Below are 19,409 nucleotides of genomic sequence, written 5' to 3'. Positions count from 1 at the left end.
AGTCTACTTTGACCAAATGAACACCGGACTGTGGGAATCAGCTAACATAATCTTCTTGAAAACTTTCAGGAATGTGGTTTTGTCAGTCAAGACAGTCACATAGGACAAAGTCTAGTCAAAATGTAAATTAGGCGTTGATTATTTCTATTATTGTGAATTTTATAATTAATGTAAAACACTACTTGTCTTCTATATTTGAGATCTATTATTGTCATTGTGTTGTTCTCGGTTTTCTGTTATGTTTCAACATAAACGTCTTATATAACTTTGTCTTATTAGTGTTTTAGTCATTGTTAGATACAGTATGTATAAGACTACAAAAGAATTGTTGAGTATTTACTTACAAATCCTATGTCCTTCCTCTATCTATCAATATCTGCTTTCTCCTTTTTATCAATCTCTTTTTCTTTTTTATATTTCAATCTCTACTCTTTTAATTCTGTCTTTCTTCCATCTCAGAATTTCAATTCAATATTTCTCTATCCAATAGTACAGTAATCTTCTACCTTGGCTACTCTAAACAATTTCTCAAACAAAAATTTAAAAAAAATTCTGTTTAATAACTGAATCTAAAATGTTCAATATTATTATTTCATTTTATGATCAATCTAATTTTTTAATCCTACGTTTTTTCTTGGCTGATGTCTGGTTTGCTATGATGTTAAGAATTGTCATCAGAACCAATACAAAGTTTATGCAAGAAATATTCATTGTAATGGAGAAACATAAATTCGGATTCCTATCATTAAGCTATTTTCTATTCATTTAATTGCATAATGCATCGACATTACTATTTTGAATTTTTCAACCTGATGTAAAACCTGATAAGTCTAAACTCCCAATTGAAAACATTTTGAAAATTGAATGTCTCTAAAATACAAGAATGATCTATTGTGATTCATGGCTTCTCAATTTCAATCTGTATTACAACCTATCCTATCCTACCTATGGCCACGCGTTGGCTTCGCTACTTCCAGTTGACGAGAAATTGATTAATTTCCCGACCCCTTGGAGAGTGCTAATGAGCCCTAGCGGATCCTCCATGTAAAGAGCTATACCTGATAAGTATGCCGGGACAAATACGATCAGGGGCTCAGTCTGCAAAGCAGCCGATCCACTGTGAATCGTTAGAGGCGCACTGAAGTGCTCCAAATGTGATATAATACACAGATGAATATTATCTTCAGTACCGTCAACCCCCGTGACCTTGGCTAGGGATAAATATTATTTCAGAGAGGATTTGTTTTGAAAGTCAGATGCATGGTTCTAGTTTTCTTAAACTTATGGAAGAATGCAGGATTTTTATAATAATTGTTATAGTCGATTTTATATTCTTTCTGAATACTAAGTTCGTTAATATGTTTCTCACTTTATTTAAAAATATCTGATGAGCAATAAATCACGCATTTTTAAATCCATTATTGTTTCGATTTAATTTCATGTGTTAATATTCATGTGTTTTTATAAAACTACTATAAAACTACGATTTAGAAGACCAACAAAGTTGCCCCCCTTTCTCGAAATCCTGGCTACGCCCATGAGTCTATCTATACTGCATCTACCTGACGTCGTGCTTTAACTTCTCGTGACAACGCGGCGATGTAGCTCATCAAATTGGTAGAAGTTGATCGATGTTTCATGAATCCATGCTGGGTGTTTGAAATTAACGGATACGCTGCATCATACAAAGCTTTGTGTACCAAATTTTCAAAAACTTTACTTAAGCAGCTCAGAATAGAGACTTCTCTGTAGTTGCATACGTTGTTACGATTCCCAGATTTGTAGATCGGCGTGATTCTTGCGGATTTCCATGCAGCCTGAAATGATTTATCGCGTATCGAACGATCAAAGTTTTTGTAATCGGAAGGGCAAGTGTTGAAGTGTTGAGGAAGAGTGGCGGAATACCATCTGTACCAGCGCCTTTGTCGGCGTCGAGATTACACAGTGCTTCCAGTACTTCATTCGTTGTAAAATGAATAGCAGGCACAAAAATATCGCAGTTGGGAACATGTGTAAAAAGTTTCTACGTTGAACTGGCGACGCTTTGCTATACACATTTTCAAAAAAAAAAAAAAATCGGCAAAGAGATCAGCTGCTTCAGAAGTAGTTTTGGCCGTGGTTGAACTATAGCATATATTAGATGGAATCCGGCTAGTCGACTTTCGTTAGCTCACGAATCCAAAAAAAAAAATGACGGGTCTTGCTTAACCTTCTGTTGTATCTCATCGATGTACCTGTAGTAGGACGATGATAATAGCGATTTATATGAAATTTCAATATCCCGAACGATCTCTCTGTCGTTATTGGATCTTAGCGATAAAATCGTTTGCGGGCTTTCCTCAGACTATTTCGAAGATTTCTTAACTCTGGTTTCTTGGAAACAGGATTCGACATCAGAACTTTCCTTGGCACGTGATTGTATATGACTGCGTTGAGACTATCGTAAAAAATCGAAAGCATTTCATCCACTGTTCCTTTCATAAGCTTAGTATCCCATCTGATGAGAGAAATAGCATCGTTCACCTGGCAATAATCGCAAGCTTGGAAGTCGTGAATAGTCCTGTAGTCTATATGGTCTGGTTGATCAGTTTCGCAGCCGTCCAGGAGTAAAGCTTGATCCACTTAGTGTTTGGCCGTTTCTTTCCAATTACTGCGGCGCCTCTGGTGGCCGTACCGAGAAGTAAAATACATCACATCGTTGCGGAAGCCAATCAACGCAAGGATGTGCAAGCTGAGGATAAAAGGCCGTTTCTTCAACTATAGCATCATCAACGTGCACTGCCCACACGAAGGGAGATCCGACGACGAGAAAGAAGCATTCTACGCACAGCTGGAGCAGACATACGATGGATGCTTATTGCGGGACGTCAAAATCGTCATCGGTGACATGAACGCTCAGGTAGGAAGGGAGGAAATGTATAGACCGGTCATCGGACCGGATAGTCTGCATACCGTGTCGAACGACAACGGCCAACGATGCATAAACTTTGCAGCCTCCCGCGGAATGGTAGTCCGAAGCACTTTCTTCCCCCGCAAGAATATCCACAAGACCACATGGAAATCACCTAATCAAGAAACGGAAAACCAAATCGACCACGTTCTAATCGACGGTAAATTCTTCGCCGACATCACGAACGTACGCACTTACCGCAGTGCAAATATTGAATCCGACCACTACCTCATTGCAGTATGCCTGCGCTCAAAACTCTCGACGGTGATCAACACGCGTCGGAGTCGTCCGCCGCGGCTAAACATTGGGCGGCTACAATACGGTAGGCTAGCACAAGAATACGCGCAGCAGCTGGAAGTGGCACTCCCAACGGAAGAGCAGCTAGGCGCAGCATCTCTTGAAGATGGCTGGAGAGATATTCGATCCGCCATTGGAAGCACCGCATGCAGCGCATGCAGGCACGGTGGCTCCGGATCGGAGAAACGACTGGTATAACGGCGAATGTGAGCAGTTAGTTGAGGAGAAGAATGCAGCATGGGCGAGATTGCTGCAACACCGCACGAGGGCGAACGAGGCACGATACAAACGGAGAGGAAAAAGCGCCAGCAGGAAGATCGAGACCGTGAAGAGACGGAGGAACTGTACCGCGCTAATAACGCACGAAAGTTCTATGAGAAGTTGAACCGTTCACGTAAGGGCCACGTACCACAGCCCGATATGTGTAAGAACATGAACGGGAACCTTCTTACAAACGAGCGTGAGGTGATCCAAAGGTAGCGGCAGCACTACGAAGAGCACCGCGATATGGCAGACAACGGTGGCGGTATGGTAATGAACCTAGGAGCGCGCAGGACATGCGACTTCCGGCTCCAAATCTCCAGGAAATCCAGGAGAAGATCGACCGGCTGAAAAACAACAAAGCCCCTGGAGTTGACCAACTACCAGGAGAGCTGTTTAAACACGGTGGTGAGGCACTGGCTAGAACGCTGCACTGGGTGATTACCAAGGTTTGGGAGGATGAGGTTCTGCCGCAGGAGTGGATGGAAGGTGTCGTGTGTCCCATCTGCAAAAAGAGCGATAAGCTGGATTGTAACAACTACCGCGCAATCACATTGCTGAACGCCACCTACAAGGTACTCTCCCAAATTTTATGCCGCAGACTAACACCAATTTCAAGAGAGTTCGTGAGGCAGTACCAGGCGGGATTTATGGGTGAACGCTCTACCACAGACCAGGTGTTCGCCATACGTCAGGTATTGCAGATATGCCGCGAATACAACGTGTCCACACATCATCTATTTATCGACTTCAAAGCCGCATATGATACAATCGATCGGGACCAGCTATGGCAGCTAATGCACGAAAACGGATTTCCGGATAAACTGACCGCCGATAACGATACCAGCAGAGAAATTCGAAGGCGCATAGTGGCTGGAAATCGTAAGTACTTTGGACTCCGTAAGACGCTCCGATCGAATAGAGTTCGCCGCCGTACTAAACTGACTATCTACAAAACGCTTATAAGGCCGGTAGTTCTCTACGGGCACGAGACCTGGACGATGCTCGTGGAGGACCAACGCGCACTGGGAGTTTTTGAAAGAAAAGTGTTGCGTACCATCTATGGTGGGGTGGGGATGGCGGACGGTACGTGGAGGAGGCGAATGAACCACGAGTTGCATCAGCTGTTGGGAGAATCATCCATCGTTCACACCGTGAAAATCGGAAGACTGTGGTGGGCCGGGCACGTAGCCAAAATATCGGACAGTAATCCGGTGAAAATGGTTCTCGACAACGATCCGACGGGAACAAGAAGGCGAGGTGCACAGCGGGCAAGGTGGATCGATCAGGTGGAGGACAATTTGCGGACCCTCCGCAGACTGCGTGGTTTGCGACGTGCAGCCATGGACCGGGCTGAATGGAGAAGACTTTTATGTGCAGCACAGGCCACTCCGGCCTTAGTCTGATAATAAATAAATCGTTGCGGAAGGTTTGTTTAATCTATGGGGAAAGTTTCATCAGTATTGATGCTCACGTTCAAAAGTTATCGAAAATGGAACGCGAGAGATGGGAAAAAAATTTGCACACTCACGTTGGAAATCCAACATGTTCAGGAGGAATGGTTTCAAAGTATCTAAAATTACCGAAATTAACTGTAAAAACTGTCAAACGTTATCGGGAAACACTATTACTAATTCAATAGAATAAATCCAAACCTAATCCAAATGCAATCCAAAATTTGTTCAAAGCCAATCCAAATGCAATGAAATCCATTCCAAATACAATCCGAAGGCAATTTTAATCTATTCCAAATCCACTCAAGTTCTATTTTAAAACCATTCTAAATACAATCGAAACTTAATCCAAATCCTTTTTAAATTCAATCCACATGCAATGCGAATTCATTCGAAATCCAATCCAATTTCAATTCATTCCAAATCTAATTCAAACAAAATCCAATATTGAATCCAAATCCGTTCCAAATCCAATCCAAACCTAATGCAAGTTCAATCCAAATCCATTTTAAATCCAATTCTAATCCATTCCAAGTTAGAAATGTACCCTCGACCCAAGAACTTCCAGCCCACCGTGCTGCCAAAAAGCCAGGAGCTTTTTTTAAGTATGGAAATAATCCTTCATCATTAATTTACTTACTTGATACTTGTTGGGCTACAGCTCTTCGATGAACCTACGCCGAATGGAGTATCTTTCTCCAGTGGACTCAATCCTGGGCCAATCGCTTCCAGTCGCCCTGAACATTGAACGCCCTCAGGTCCTCTTCAACTGCAAAAAGTCATCGTGTACGCGGCCTTCCACGAAGCCTGCGGGCTCTTCCGGGTTCTCTACTAAATATTATCTTCGCTTGACGTTCTTCCGGCATACGAACAACGTGACCAGCCCACCGTAGTCGGCCGTGTTGTATAAGCTTAATAATATCCAGCCCTTTATACACCTGGTACAATTCGTGATTCAGATACCGTTCTCCTGTTTACCGCCGAGTATTGTCCGCAGCACCTTACGCTCAAACACTACGAAAGCTCTCCGATCAGCCTCCTTTAACGTCCATGTCTCATGGCCGTAAAAAGCCACCGGAAGAATCAGAGTAGTATACAGCTGGTTACGAAGTCCGTAATAAGCCCTATTTGCAGCTGCAATACGCCTTTTCACCTCGCGGGTAACATCATTATCGCACGTCACTAATGTTCCAAGATACACAAATTCTTCTACCACTTCAATTTTTTCACCATCCAGCACCATTTCGCTACCACCAAACCCACTTTAATTGCCAGCGACCATGTACTTCGTATTGCTGGTATTGATCGTGAGTCCAATCCTCGCTGTCTCCCTCTTAAAAGGCACAAAAGCCTCTTCCACGGCACGTCGATCAATCCTGATAATATCGATATTGTCAGCAAATCCCAGAGCATATGCGATCTTGTGATAATGGTACCGCTTCTTTGCACACCAGCTCTCCTAATCGCTCCCTCGAGCGCTATATTGAACAGTAGACTCGAGAGTGCATCACCCTTCTTTAATCCATCTAAGGTAACAAATGACGTCGATATTTCATCCGCAACCCTTACACTTGATTTCGATCCGTCCAATGTAATACGAATCAGCCATATCAGTTTCGCCGGAAAACCATATTCAAGCATAATTTGCCATAATCCATTCCGTTCCACTGAATCGTACGCTGCCTTGTAATCAATAAACAGATGATGTGTCTGCAAGTTGTACTCCCGGAATTTATCAAGGATTTGTCTCAGGGTAAAAATTTGACCCGTCGTTGATCGGCCCTCACGAAAACTTGCACGGCATTCGCCGACGAAGGACTCTTCAAGCGGTTTCAATATGTTGAACAGAATACGGGACATAATTTTGTACGCCGAATTAAGGAGGGTTATTCCTCGTTAATTGGCGCACTCCAGTCTGTGTCCTTTCTTAAAGAGAGGGCAAATGAGGCCGTCCAACCAGCTAGCAGGCATTTCCTCGTCTTCCCATTATTAGGTGCAGAACTTCATAAAGCTGCTCACTGCCATGCTTGAGAAGTTCAGTCGGGAGCTGGTCCTTCGCCGCAGCCTTATTGTGTTTCAGCTCTTTAACGGCTTTTTTAACTTCATCTAGTGGCATCGTTATTATACACATTCATTTTAATCAAAAAGCTCGTGTTATTATCTATGATGCCATCCGTCTTTTTATTACATCTTTTCAGAAACCAAGAAGTCTATTTTTCGATCTTTGAATCAGAATGAACAATCTTCCGAATAATCGGCTTTCAATCTCTGAAGACAGCATAAATCCAAAACTAACTGGTGTTGAAGAATGGTCCTCTTTCATCCAGGACATGCAAATTGAAACTTGGTGATAGAATTCCATTATATATTATACATCCGATTCTTTTTATACACGGGTGGGTTCCGTGTAAAAAAAGTTTTCAGTTCAAAATTTGAAAATACGTGTAAAAAAAGTTTTATGATTTCTCGACAAATCACGCAATATTGAGCAACTTTGCAAAAAAATTTATCGGTGTACTATTTTGTGAACCATTCACACACCAGCCGGTTTGCCTTCTCCAATGAAACCCCACCCAACTATAAAAGCTGGCAAACGAGGTGAGAAGGACAGTTTTTGGATTGGAGAAGGCAAAGGAACGGTCCTGTTGCAAGTGTTTATTCCGAACGTTAAGCAATAAACGGTAAAAACAATCCAAGTGTTTGAAGTGTGCGATCCGAAAGACTTCCCATATCGCGTTGGATAAGAAATCCAACATGTATATATTTACCAAATTATTGAAACCATATGATTATTAACAAACAAAAAAAAACATCAGGGCACCCGATTGAAGCGATTTGGATAGGAAGAGTTGAATCGCCAACTTCCTATTGTTAACACCGCGTGGATAAAAAGGCGGGTTCTTCTCCCCATCTATTGGATCAATCTGGGAAACGAGGGCTAACTAACTTTCTTCTAGAGGGAGATTCTCTATTCATCCCGTGAATTCGCGTAAGTGTCTCTGCTTATGGAACCACCCCACCCATTGTTGGCCCTTCATACAGGATTTTGATGAAATACGAACAATAATATAATCATGATCAAATCGTTTGTCATATATTGCCAGTGCTATCGGCAGGTGCCTTGCTAAAATGGACATCATCATCATAAAATGCAATAAAAATTTCGTAATACATATTTGAAATCGGTTGACGATTTTTTCAATTGATTTATCGCTTGACTGATTACGCTCCCAACTGTAGTTCAACCCCGTACTGCTTACCGTTTTTAATTAAATTGCTTTTAGATTTTTTTAGAAGAGTTTTAAAAACTTCTTCATATGCTTTCCCGTGGAAAGTTTTTCGATTATCATCTTTCTGCTTCTTCTTCTTCATGTAACATCAATGCGCCAATTAAGATTACGAGAACCTTTTGAAAAATTTGGTTTAACTTTTGAATAGCTCTTTATTATCAAAATGAAAAAAAAGAAGAAAATTTGGAATATCAGTTGTTTTGAAATTTTATTTAGATAGTTAAAATTTTATCGTGTTTGTTTGATATGGTTTGTTTCTTGAACTTCCGCTTCACAATTGCTCAACTTTTATCATAAATTTCTGTAAGTTCGATACAAGTGCTCACTTTACCTTCCAAACCAAAAAAATTACTATTTACCTCTACATCATCTTTGTGAAGGTTGTCCTATTTGCCGCTGCAGTTTGAACTAATATTGTTATGAATTTATTAAGAATTAAAGTTTACGGAGAAATTGTTGAAAATTACATCAGACCCTATTTTTACGGCCTCGTTTGATATTTTGGATAGTAATAGCTATTTGTCCGGTCTCAAAAACAAAATATTAGCTCAGGTACCTTATCATATTTCGAGGAAGACTTATGCTTGAACAACATACCTACGCCTTAATAGTGTTTCAATCTTAATTTAGCAAACTGTTCATTTTACCACCTCTTCCCTTATAACTTTTCGGTGAGTTTAGCACTGCCCAAATGTTGACCGATTTGGCAGAAATTCCGCCCAAAGCCCATCAAAATATTTGAAGTATACTACTATACTAATTTGAGCCACCCTGATATTAATATTGCATCCTGAGGTAGGGACACGGCAGGTATTTCCGTCCATCGTCGTAGGGGCTAAAACCAACAAAAGCAACGTCCATTTGCTAGAACTCCACTATAGCAAAACGTGTAACGGCCATTCGGTCCGCTACAGTCGTGTAAATATTTATAACAAAGCAATTTGAATTCATGTAATTATAGAAAGTAGTTTAATTAATATTTTCCTGTAAATAGTATAAAGCTATGAAATAATTCCATTCCAGTACACCGCGTTTCAAAAGCTCTTTTATTCTCTCACGCTCGCAGAACGCGCAGAACGTTCTAGATCAACGTGCCTACCATGTGGCGACCGCGTGCGATTACGTCACGGGTCGGGTAGTGACCATCCACCTGGGGAAAATCCCAACAAAGCCTCTTTGATAATTTTCGGGAAAGATCGGCAGGCAAAGTAGGCTGCGATCCGAATGGATTAATTGCTTCCTGCACTTCGATCGTTAGGAGGGGGAAATGCGATCTAGGGACTTCGTGAGGTCAAAACCGAAGGCTAAGAATTAGGACAATCTTACATTTAATCTGAGGATTCTTGACTGTGACTCGTTCACTTTGATCTGGATTGTGGAAGAGGCAGGAGTTGTCCGATTTAGTTTCGCGTCGTGAGGTGATATTACAGGTAGACAAGTGACATGGTAGCCTCTTTGAATTTACTAATTCGAGTCTCCTAGTTATAGCAAAGACAGTCGTTCACTAGTTCCTAGTTTAGCTAAAAACTGTGCTGGTTGAGGAAAATGTGCGAGTGTGGAGCGACAATCAGGTAAATCACGTGCTTTTAAATGTGCTTTGAATGTGCTTGTAACAGCGTGGCGAACACGTTTAATCTTCAGAATCGTGGCCGGTGTGCTGAAAGCCCGTCACCTCACCCGTTTACCAGTGACCACTCCTGACCCCACTCTGCAGCTTCGAAGTTTCCCGGCGGTCCACTTTGCCGGAAGGGGCAGCGACCGACAATTTCGCGCCCAGGCAGGGCGAAGGCAAAGTAAGTCAGCAACAGCAACCGTTTTCCCGCTGTCGGTGACGACCGAGAGCGCAGCAGCAGTAAAGACCACATCTCGTTGGCGAGGCGCCGTCGGCGCATGAGGACTACCGTAGCGTAGAAGGAGGAACCGCAACAGAGCGCGCACCGCGACCGCGGTGTAAGAGACCGGCATCGTGTTAGATGAGCCGTAGGTAAGCGTCACCTTCTCCACCATCCCGTAAGCACATGGCAAGCGTCGCCATCTCCGTCCGTGGAGCACGTGCGTAGGCGTCGTCCGCTCATCAGGCAGCCTGCGGCACCGCACCGTTCTTCGACCGGTCAACAGCATCGTCCAGCAAGCGACCGATAGCAGCGTCCCCGTCGTGGAGCTACAACGGCGACAATAATACAGATGGTCCGTGAGTAGAACAAACGCATGCATGCAAATTAAACCAGCCAAGCGCGCTTGGCTAAGAATATTTTGGATTTGCCTGCTCCCAATTTTGGTTGGTGATGCGTGGCGGTGAGAGGCTATTTTTCTATTAGCCGATCCCTGAAAGTGAATGCCCCACCGCACAAAAGCACGTGATAGGAGATAATTAGATTACGAAAGAATAGAAGCGAACAGAAGAAGTGAAGAGAGAGAGAGAGTTTTGAATGGATAGTATGTAGGCCTACGATAGAATAAAGAGCAATGAATTAAACTGCGAATATGTATATTGTTTGATGAGTTTGAATAAATAGCAATAGGGTCCACAGACAATCCGACTTGTTTAGTTCGCCGGAACGAGAAGAGGTAATGTAGAGGAGGTTTCCATGTCACCCGGTTTCGTTATTTTGTAGCATTTTCTTTTGATTGTTTTACTGGGGAGGTTGACCCTGAATCCAACCAACGGACACTCTCCATTTTTTCAGATCTGATCGGGGTGAGCTGTTTATAGCCAACCGATGATGATAACGACTGTAAGCGGATATTCTGCTTTAGACTAGGTTGTCTTTCTTTCGATTAACGATCGATCTGTGTTTTGAAGGGGGAGTAATTTTTATTTGGAATACCTGTAGCCTGCCGATCTTCGCGCTTTCCTTCCATTATTGGAAAACAATAACCCTTTCCCCTGAAAGGTCTTAGGCCGAGCAACCCTAAAACAGGTGGATGGTCTCCATTAGGAGTGGCGCTAAAACCATCCGCTAATCCTTTCGGAAGGCGCGGACGGATCGTACGGTTATAAACGTTTCTCCTGAGCTTATGGTTTAGTACGGATGAGTTTGGCAAAAAGTGTCTCCTTTTATTGGTTTTCAAAACTATGACGAAAAAGACGAAAATGCCTGCTTTAACCCTATATTCACAATTTCATGAAATGCATTTCATTAGAAGTTTTATGCTTCTATGAAAGCTTCTATGACCTTTGAGTTGAACCCTGAGTCAGCTAATAAAGTTATGTTACACAATTTCTTCGTCCAAGAACTCAACTCTTCGCCTGCTCTGCTGTCATGTCATCTCTCACAGCTCTTGAATTATGAAAATACAACGCCGCATGCTTTCGCCAAGAAGCAACACACACTTGAATTTGTCACCGACATCAACAGGCTGCTGGGCTGAGTTTGGCCGATTAGGTGCGCTCTTCTCAGCTGCTCTCTCTCTCGCACATTCCTGGCTGGACCAAACAACATTAGCTGCTGATAACAAAAATATCGAACTCACCGGATTGGAGCTCTTGTGGTATGCGAGGAAAACTGTTTTTCCAAGAGACCAAAGGCCAATTTCCCCGGGAGAGTGAGTGCATCGGAAAAGTAACGTTCCTTGTTTTTCGCAATTTTCGCGCACGTCCCATATCGAAAATTTCACTCGACCGCCGTGCAAGTAAATCAATTTTCGCTCCGTTTGCTGCCGTTTGTATCCAAAGGTGTGATTTTTCACTTGGATTTTATTGTTCGTTCCTTGGTGTGATTCATTGAGGATAGTGTGAAAACGTTTGAAAAATTATTGTTCCTACGGTGAGGTGGGCGGCGCTATTTATGCAGCGGTTTGATGGAATAGAAGCGAGAAAACTTATTTCGGTGAACCCGCTGAAGTGCTGCTCTTGAGCCCGGGGCAAAGTGTGAATAGTGTCCAGGTCAGTATTCTAAAGTGCTATCTATACAAGTGGCAATAGAAATGAAAGCAAAGTGTTGAGTGAAAATCACGGCTGCCCCAGAAGGGCCAAGAAGAACTAGGCATAGAATGGGCTAGTGCAGAGGGACGACGAATTTATACGATGGAGTAGTGATGAAAGCTTTGTGTGCCGTTTTCTAAGCGAGTCTTCTCACCAGTATAGTAGTCGCCATACGGATAGGATGGTGGTACGATAAGAGTCATGGAAAATGCTAAAACCTAATGGGGAAGAAAACCGTGTGCCGGATGGCGCAGGAGCGTTTTGCAAAAGCGATGGGGGAAAAATAAGCGATGCGAATAATATTAGGGCGTAAAGTGGTTCGGCACGATCTGGCGATCTTATTTTCTGTGCATTACGGGATGTGCGCCAGTAGCAGGATGCTATACCAATAACAGTGAAATACCGCATACATCATTAGTGGATAATTAATCGTTGGGTAGGAATTTTCTTCATCGCCATTCGCTAGTCTTCATCGTGGAAGTGGATATCTAGGACTATGAGTGACTCGGCTTTGTTTGCATATTAAATGGAATGACGGAATGAGCCATGGTCTAGATGATGGTATGCAGCATCTCATACACACAGTTTGGATTGTTTCCAAGTTGCCATGTGGATAAAAGATACTCGATACTATACGCCGACCGAGACATTAAGGTGAGTTAGCATGTGGAAAATATGCGATTGAAAATTTATGAGCGATTTGTTTTGTTGAGAAATTTTACTAAATTTGTTATTGATGCTATTGTGGCGATTACGTCAAACTAAGTTGAAGATGGAGATGGATGAATATTTATAGAATATGACCTATTTTTAATTATTGGTAAAATAATCGGATAATTTGTTCTAGATTGAAAATCTTCCATGAAACGTGCGATAGTATCTTATAAGAATTTAGATCATTTTCCTTCCGAAGCCTTTCTGATGAAATTGCCCCAACGTCACATAAATAGAATAGCTTTTGTGAATGAGCAGCGAGCTATGCCTATGCTTCGAGCGTGAATCAGTTGATATTTTATCAATATGTTATGATGGATCCAAGACTATTACTTTGCATTGATGTGTTTGATTAGCTTTTTCTTCCTCTAACACTTCGTTTGAACATTTTCTTTGCTAGGAGTTATTGCCTTAAATCTGGCCGTTATGCCCGATCTATTTACCATACGTTCTCGTGCTAAATACAACATACCAAAGAGATCCAATACAAACACTATTTCATATCATCCTTGAGCGGTGACCAGAGTTTGTAGAAATCGCTCTCAATAGTAGAAGTATAAGTACTAGAACGCTAGTGGCGTTGTAGTCATTTAAATTATTAAGCCAAATTATGCTTCAACAAGCTTCAATTGGACATAATTTATGCATCATGTTGTAGTGCATGTTTAATTCCATCACAATCATCGGTTTGACACTTGTAGTACCGGTGCTTTGGCTGCCAGGTCAAAGTAACCTAGATGTTAGTCACGCGAACAGGAACGACATTAGCAATCTTAGGGTGCGGCCAGAGTAGACGCGAAGTGCGAAGCGAAGCGTCCATACGATTTGACAGCTCCTTATTATTGATTGTTATTCCTTTGTGTGCAATTTTCGCGCCGCGTCGCGTAGACGCGTCTACTCTGGCAGACACCTTAGGGTGCGGCCAGAGTAGACGCGAAGTGCGATGCGAAGCGAAGCGTCCATTCGATTTGACAGCTCCTTATTTTTGATTGTTATTCCCTTGCGTGCAATTTTCGCGCGGTGTCGCGTAGACGCGTCTACTCTGGCAGGCACCTTATACTTTTGAATCAACTCTCTCAATAGATAACGAACAACGATAAAAGAGAGCCGAAAACCTCTTCGAATCATAGAAAGCCATGAAAACAAGTCTATCGCACTTGTAGGGTATGACGGCATAAAGTGCCTGCCCCTGTCCAACACGCCCCCTTTGATTTGTAGCAAACTATAACTAACTTAGGTTCAACCGTCTAAGACGAATTAAGTACTCTCCATTTAATTCCACCAGTTAATTTTCGTTATCTTTGCAGATACGTATTTCGACCACAACTGTGTGGTCGTCTTTAGTGTCTCGTACTTGACTCGACTTACTCGACTTAAGTACGAGACACTGAAGACGACCACACAGTTGTGGTCGAAATACGTATCTGCAAAGATAACGAAAATTAACTGGTGGAATTAAATGGAGAGTACTTAATTCGTCTTAGACGGTTGAATACATTCCACTAAAAGAGCTAATATATTTTTCTAACTTAGGTTACAGATTTTTTTTATTATCAGACTAAGGCCGGAGTGGCCTGTGCAGTGCTTAGAAGTCTTTTCCATCCAGCTCGGTCCATAGCTACACGTCGCCAACCACGCAGTCTGCGGAGGGTCCGCAAATAATCCTCCACCTAATCGATCCAGCTTGCTCGCTGTGCGCCAAGCCTTCTTGTTCCCAGCCCCACCTGCGCGATGTATGTAAAGCGACCCCGGTAAGGTAGCTTACTGAAGCCCCGCAAATACCACGAAAAATGAAGATAGAAGAAAAAGAGAACGTTATTTTTGGCAACCGACCCGGCAACGAAATAAGGACTATGATTGGAAACTCGGTACCTGGAATGTCAGGACCCTACCCGAGCAGCACAAGTCCGACAAAACTGGTTGCAGCAACTTGATTGTGACTAAATCTGGTCACATATGAGTTGTAGTAACCTATGTGGAATATGTGTGCTGCTAGGGTAAATGAACCTGGACGAGTGAGCCTTCTGGCTCGTGAACTGCAGAAGGACGTGGCCACTATTCAAGAAGTCCGATGGCCTAGATCCGGAGAATGTGAATTCCGAGCCGTGGACCCCACGACCAACACTGCATTCAAGTATAACATCTATCACAGCGGCGGCGGAAAAGCAGAGCATGGAGTTGGTTTCGTAGTGATGGGCAAGCAGATGAAGCGAGTGATGCGGTGGAAACCCATTAGCGAACGAATCTGTGTGTTGATGATATGGGGCAAATTCGCCAATTACAGCCCAATCAACGTTTACGCGAAAGATATCGAGTAGGCTTCGCCGCGAACGGTTGACACTAGATTTTACTGTTACGGTTTTTTTCTCGCTCTTAGTGATGCATAAGAATAGTATTTCGCGTCCGGAAGGAGAAACAATTGCTGATTCCATTCCACACCGCCGTACATTGTGACCCCTATGCAATAAATGACAAAAAAGACAAACCCTTGAAACGAACTCCTTAACTTATACTACCATCTACTGCAAATCGCCGGAAAAATCGTTTCTGTGGTCGTCGTTGTTGGCGTATCCTGCTGAATTGTGCAGCTGATTGATGGAGAAAAAAAACTTGAATCTGGTGAGAAAGTTCCAATTGTTTCCTTTAACCCTTTAAGACCCAAATGTCCGTATTCGCTCAAAACCATTTTTACTTCCTTTTTGTCAAATTCAGTTTTTGAACTTTTAGAATTTTGTTGCAATAATTTGTCATACTTGGACATAATTTGTATCATACCAAAAGTATTATGTATCTTCTAAGCTCTTTATGATATCGGATTAATTGTGAAAGAATACTAAACCACAAATATATCACTCATCAAAGTAATACAAATTTGAATACTAAAATATAAAAATAAAACGTTACTAAACGTTACTAAAGTTACTCTAAAATACACATTGATTGACTTCAATGTCGATAAAATGAATTATGAATTATAATTATTTAAAAACTAAAAACATCCGTTTAAAGGTGATCTTGGGAATTAGAGAGTTAATTGTATTATATTTTTGATACCTCATTTGTATCTATTATATATTTGCAAACTAAATACGTACAGGGCATCGTTTGCTACTATTACCGCGGATATTGTGGGAATCCCAGGTATCCGGTTCACGCTTTAGTTGGCAGCGGTGGTTCTTCTCGACCTTCTTCTACTCCCTGAGTAGTCAGTACGAATAAGGGCGTCCTTGTGAAGTTTTGCTGTACCTGTTATGGCTAGCTAGTGCATCCTCATCCCCTACACTTCCTGAAGACACCCTTCTTGCTTCAGCAGTGATTCCTTTTTACAGCACTAGTCTTCATAACGAAAAGGGCACCATTACGGAGCATGAGATATGATCAAATTTTTCGTAGTACTACTCGACCAACACCCCCAGCTGGGTGAGGGATAGAGGATGACACACACAGCCTAATCAACGTTTACGCATCGACAAACGATAAATCCGACGTAGTGAAGGACACGTTCTATGAATGTCTTGATAAAGCCTATGGAGATTGCCCAAAGCATGACGTGAAAATTGTTATCGGAAACGCTAACGCTCAGGTCGGTAGAGAGGACTTTTTCCGTCCCATAATTGGTAAGGAGAGCCTTCACTCCGCTACCAATGACAACGGCCTACGGCTAGTAAATTTAGCTGCTGCCAGAGGGATGGCCATTAGTAGCACCTACTTTGCACGAAAGAATATCCGAAAGCACACCTGGAAACACCCAAATGGTGAAACTTGCAACCAGATAGACCATGTTCTGGTGGATGGGCGCCATTTCTCGGATGTTATCGATGTGCAGACATTCAGAGGTCCGAACAATAACTCTGATCACTACCTCGATGTCAGTAAAATTCGATCACGGTTGTCAACTGTATTGAACGAAAGATCACAGCGAACGATGCGTTACAACATCCAGCGATTGTCGGCGGAATCGGTATGTGCCGCCAGAACCTCGACGAACGGATAATTGCAATCAACGTTAGCGACAACATCAACGATCTATGGGAGTTGATCCATGGAGCGGTGAGCACAACAGCACGAGAAGTAGTAGGCACTGCACAGAGGCGACCCAAGACGGGTTGGTTTGATGTGGAGTGTCAGAGAGTGACAGACGAGTAGAACGTTGCCAGAAGCCGGGTGTTGGTGTCGGGTACCCGATCGAATAGAGATCGGTACAAGGAAGCAAGAGTACGAAGAACAAGTTATTAGTGAGGCGCAGGAAAAAATGGAGCAGAACGATATGCGGAGGTTTTATGAGTCTGTCAATGGCGTGCGGAGAAAGACAGCGCCATCTCCCGTCATGTGCAACGACCAACATGGGAATTTGCTGACAGATAAAACTGAAGTGGCTGCCAGGTGGAAGCAAGCCTGATATGTGTAAGGACATAAACGGGAACCTTCTTTCGAACGAGCGTGAGGTGATCCAAAGGTGGCGGCAGCACAACGAAGTACACCTAAATCGCAAGTAGAACGCGCGCAGGACATAATTTTTACCGGCTCCGAATCTCCAGGAAATCCAGGAGGAGATTGGCCGCTTAGAAACTCCCTCGGAAATTCCTTCAGCATTTCTCTCATAAATTTCTTTAGGAATACTTTTCGAAAATCCACTCAAGTTCTCCTTCGGAAAATCCTTCAATAATTCATTTATAAATTCCTCCAAAAAAAATCTGGGGGCTTCTCGAGGGGCACATTTTCCAGGAATACCTTCGGAAAAGTCCTTGTAAGTTTTTCCAGAAATTTCTTCGAAAGTTTCTAAAGGAAATCCTCTAAAAATTCACTATTGAATTTATATTTATATATGCTATTGAATGTCGACCATTATTTTACAAAACTTTGGAAATTCCTTTTGTAATAAGTTCGGATACTCCTAGAGCATCGCCCTAATATTTTCTAGATGAAATCCCAAATGATCTACTGGATACATTTTTGAATAAATGGAATATCTCGTGTTGCGATTTCGATACAAATTAATAAAATAATTTCTGAATTAATTCCTGTAGAAGTTTCTGAAAATATTACTAAAGGATTATTTGGAGTAAATCCCTTAATAAAGAATTTCTGATCAAATTGCCGGAAGAATTCTTTACGGAACTTACTAAGGTTGTCCTGTCCCATATCAATCTGTTTTAAAAAATGGACGCCAGAGCCGCAGGAGCATGCGCATTGAAAATACACTGCAGAAAAGGGAATTAGTTTAAGGGGAAACGTTTGCATTCTACAGAATCGCAAATCCGTCCCGGAACAATGCTTTGATTAAGTAAATAATGATTTGATTAAATTTTTAGCAGTATAATTTTATCAGAATTCCTTTAATTAGGTACTTTCTTATAAGTTTTCACCAATATTTAACCCTTTGGATTTTGATAAAGACTTAGCATTAGCATTAGCATTAGCATTTAGCAGTTCGCACAAATTCGTAGGTGGTACAAGCCAAGACTATTGTATGAGATTAGCATCACTTTCATCCGTTACCACAGATATTGATTTGGGACTAACCACTAACTCTTAGATGGAAGCAATGCATTCTTCAATAGTCGAGATCTGTCCTGGCCACGTCCTTGCGAATGCTGTGGAAGGGGAAGGATGGTTTGTTGGACACCTACTTAAGAAAGATGCAGAGAACTCTACGACCTCTCATAGGTGTCACGGGAGGTTTTGGGATTGTGTGCAAGGTTATAACAGTAGGAATCGTTTTGGTATAACGCGAAACACAGAAAGAACTAAGATAGAAATACAAAGTAGGAAAGGGACGAGCCTGGAATTGAACTCACGACCTCCTGCTCATAAGGCAGAAGCGGTAGCCATTAGACCACCGAGCTCCTCTTGGATTTTGATAAAGACTTATAGTAATAATGCTAGGTCTTCAATCGATATTTAATAAAGTTTTATCGCTTTTTTTTTTCAAATTCCTGCTTATATTCAAGTATTTGTTCAAAAAAGTCTTACGAGCTTTGAATAATTTTCTTAAATTTTATCAGCAATCCTTACTGCTTTTACAATAAACATTCTGATAAAATTGCGAAGCTTCCATATTTTCGGGAACTTTAATGAAGTCTATTCAAATTTTTGGAAGTCCTTAGGAGCTTCCTGCAATTTACGCAGATTTCCATTTCGTTCACTTTTTTAACGGTTGAATTATTTTTTTGTAGGTGGTCAATCGGCCACCGATGGCGCTTCCATCGATTTTGCTTGTGTTTGACGTTTGCGCACTACCGCCATCTGGTTGCCGCTTGACCACACACAATGGTTTTAGCATTGGGCGACAATGTTTCCGTGACGATAATTTTGATTGCATTTTGTTCTAAGTAAGACGTCTGTTTCTCTGTGGTCGAAGCTTGCCTTTTACAGCAAAAGACTGTTAGATCGTTAGTTTCAATGCGAGAAATTAGAGAAAACATTAAACATATTTATGAACATTCTTTAGGTAAATTTTTTTAATGGTTCATCAATTAACCATTTTGCAATCTTTTAAATATGTTTTTCCTATATCA

At 42.0% G+C, this 19,409-nt stretch overlaps 1 protein-coding gene across 6 annotated transcripts in view; it reads left to right on the top strand.

Moving 5' to 3' along the window:
- Positions 1–19,409, top strand: part of LOC134226281 (uncharacterized) — a 70,104-nt gene that overhangs the window by 11,329 nt on the left and 39,366 nt on the right. For 3 of the 6 annotated variants that reach the window (XM_062706952.1, XM_062706951.1, XM_062706949.1), the window contains exon 1: positions 11,622–12,138. The exons of 1 other annotated variant lie outside the window; for it this stretch is intronic. The gene's annotated coding sequence lies outside the window, so the exon portion shown is untranslated. Of the gene's footprint in view, positions 1–11,621; positions 12,832–19,409 lie in introns of those variants that run through there. 2 more of the 6 variants (XM_062706948.1, XM_062706947.1) reach the window with 2 other exon arrangements.

The sequence above is a fragment of the Armigeres subalbatus genome, chromosome 3, assembly GCF_024139115.2.
Source record: "Armigeres subalbatus isolate Guangzhou_Male chromosome 3, GZ_Asu_2, whole genome shotgun sequence".
Classification (NCBI taxonomy): Eukaryota; Metazoa; Arthropoda; class Insecta; order Diptera; family Culicidae; genus Armigeres; species Armigeres subalbatus.
This window is presented reverse-complemented; position numbering and strand designations above follow the sequence as displayed.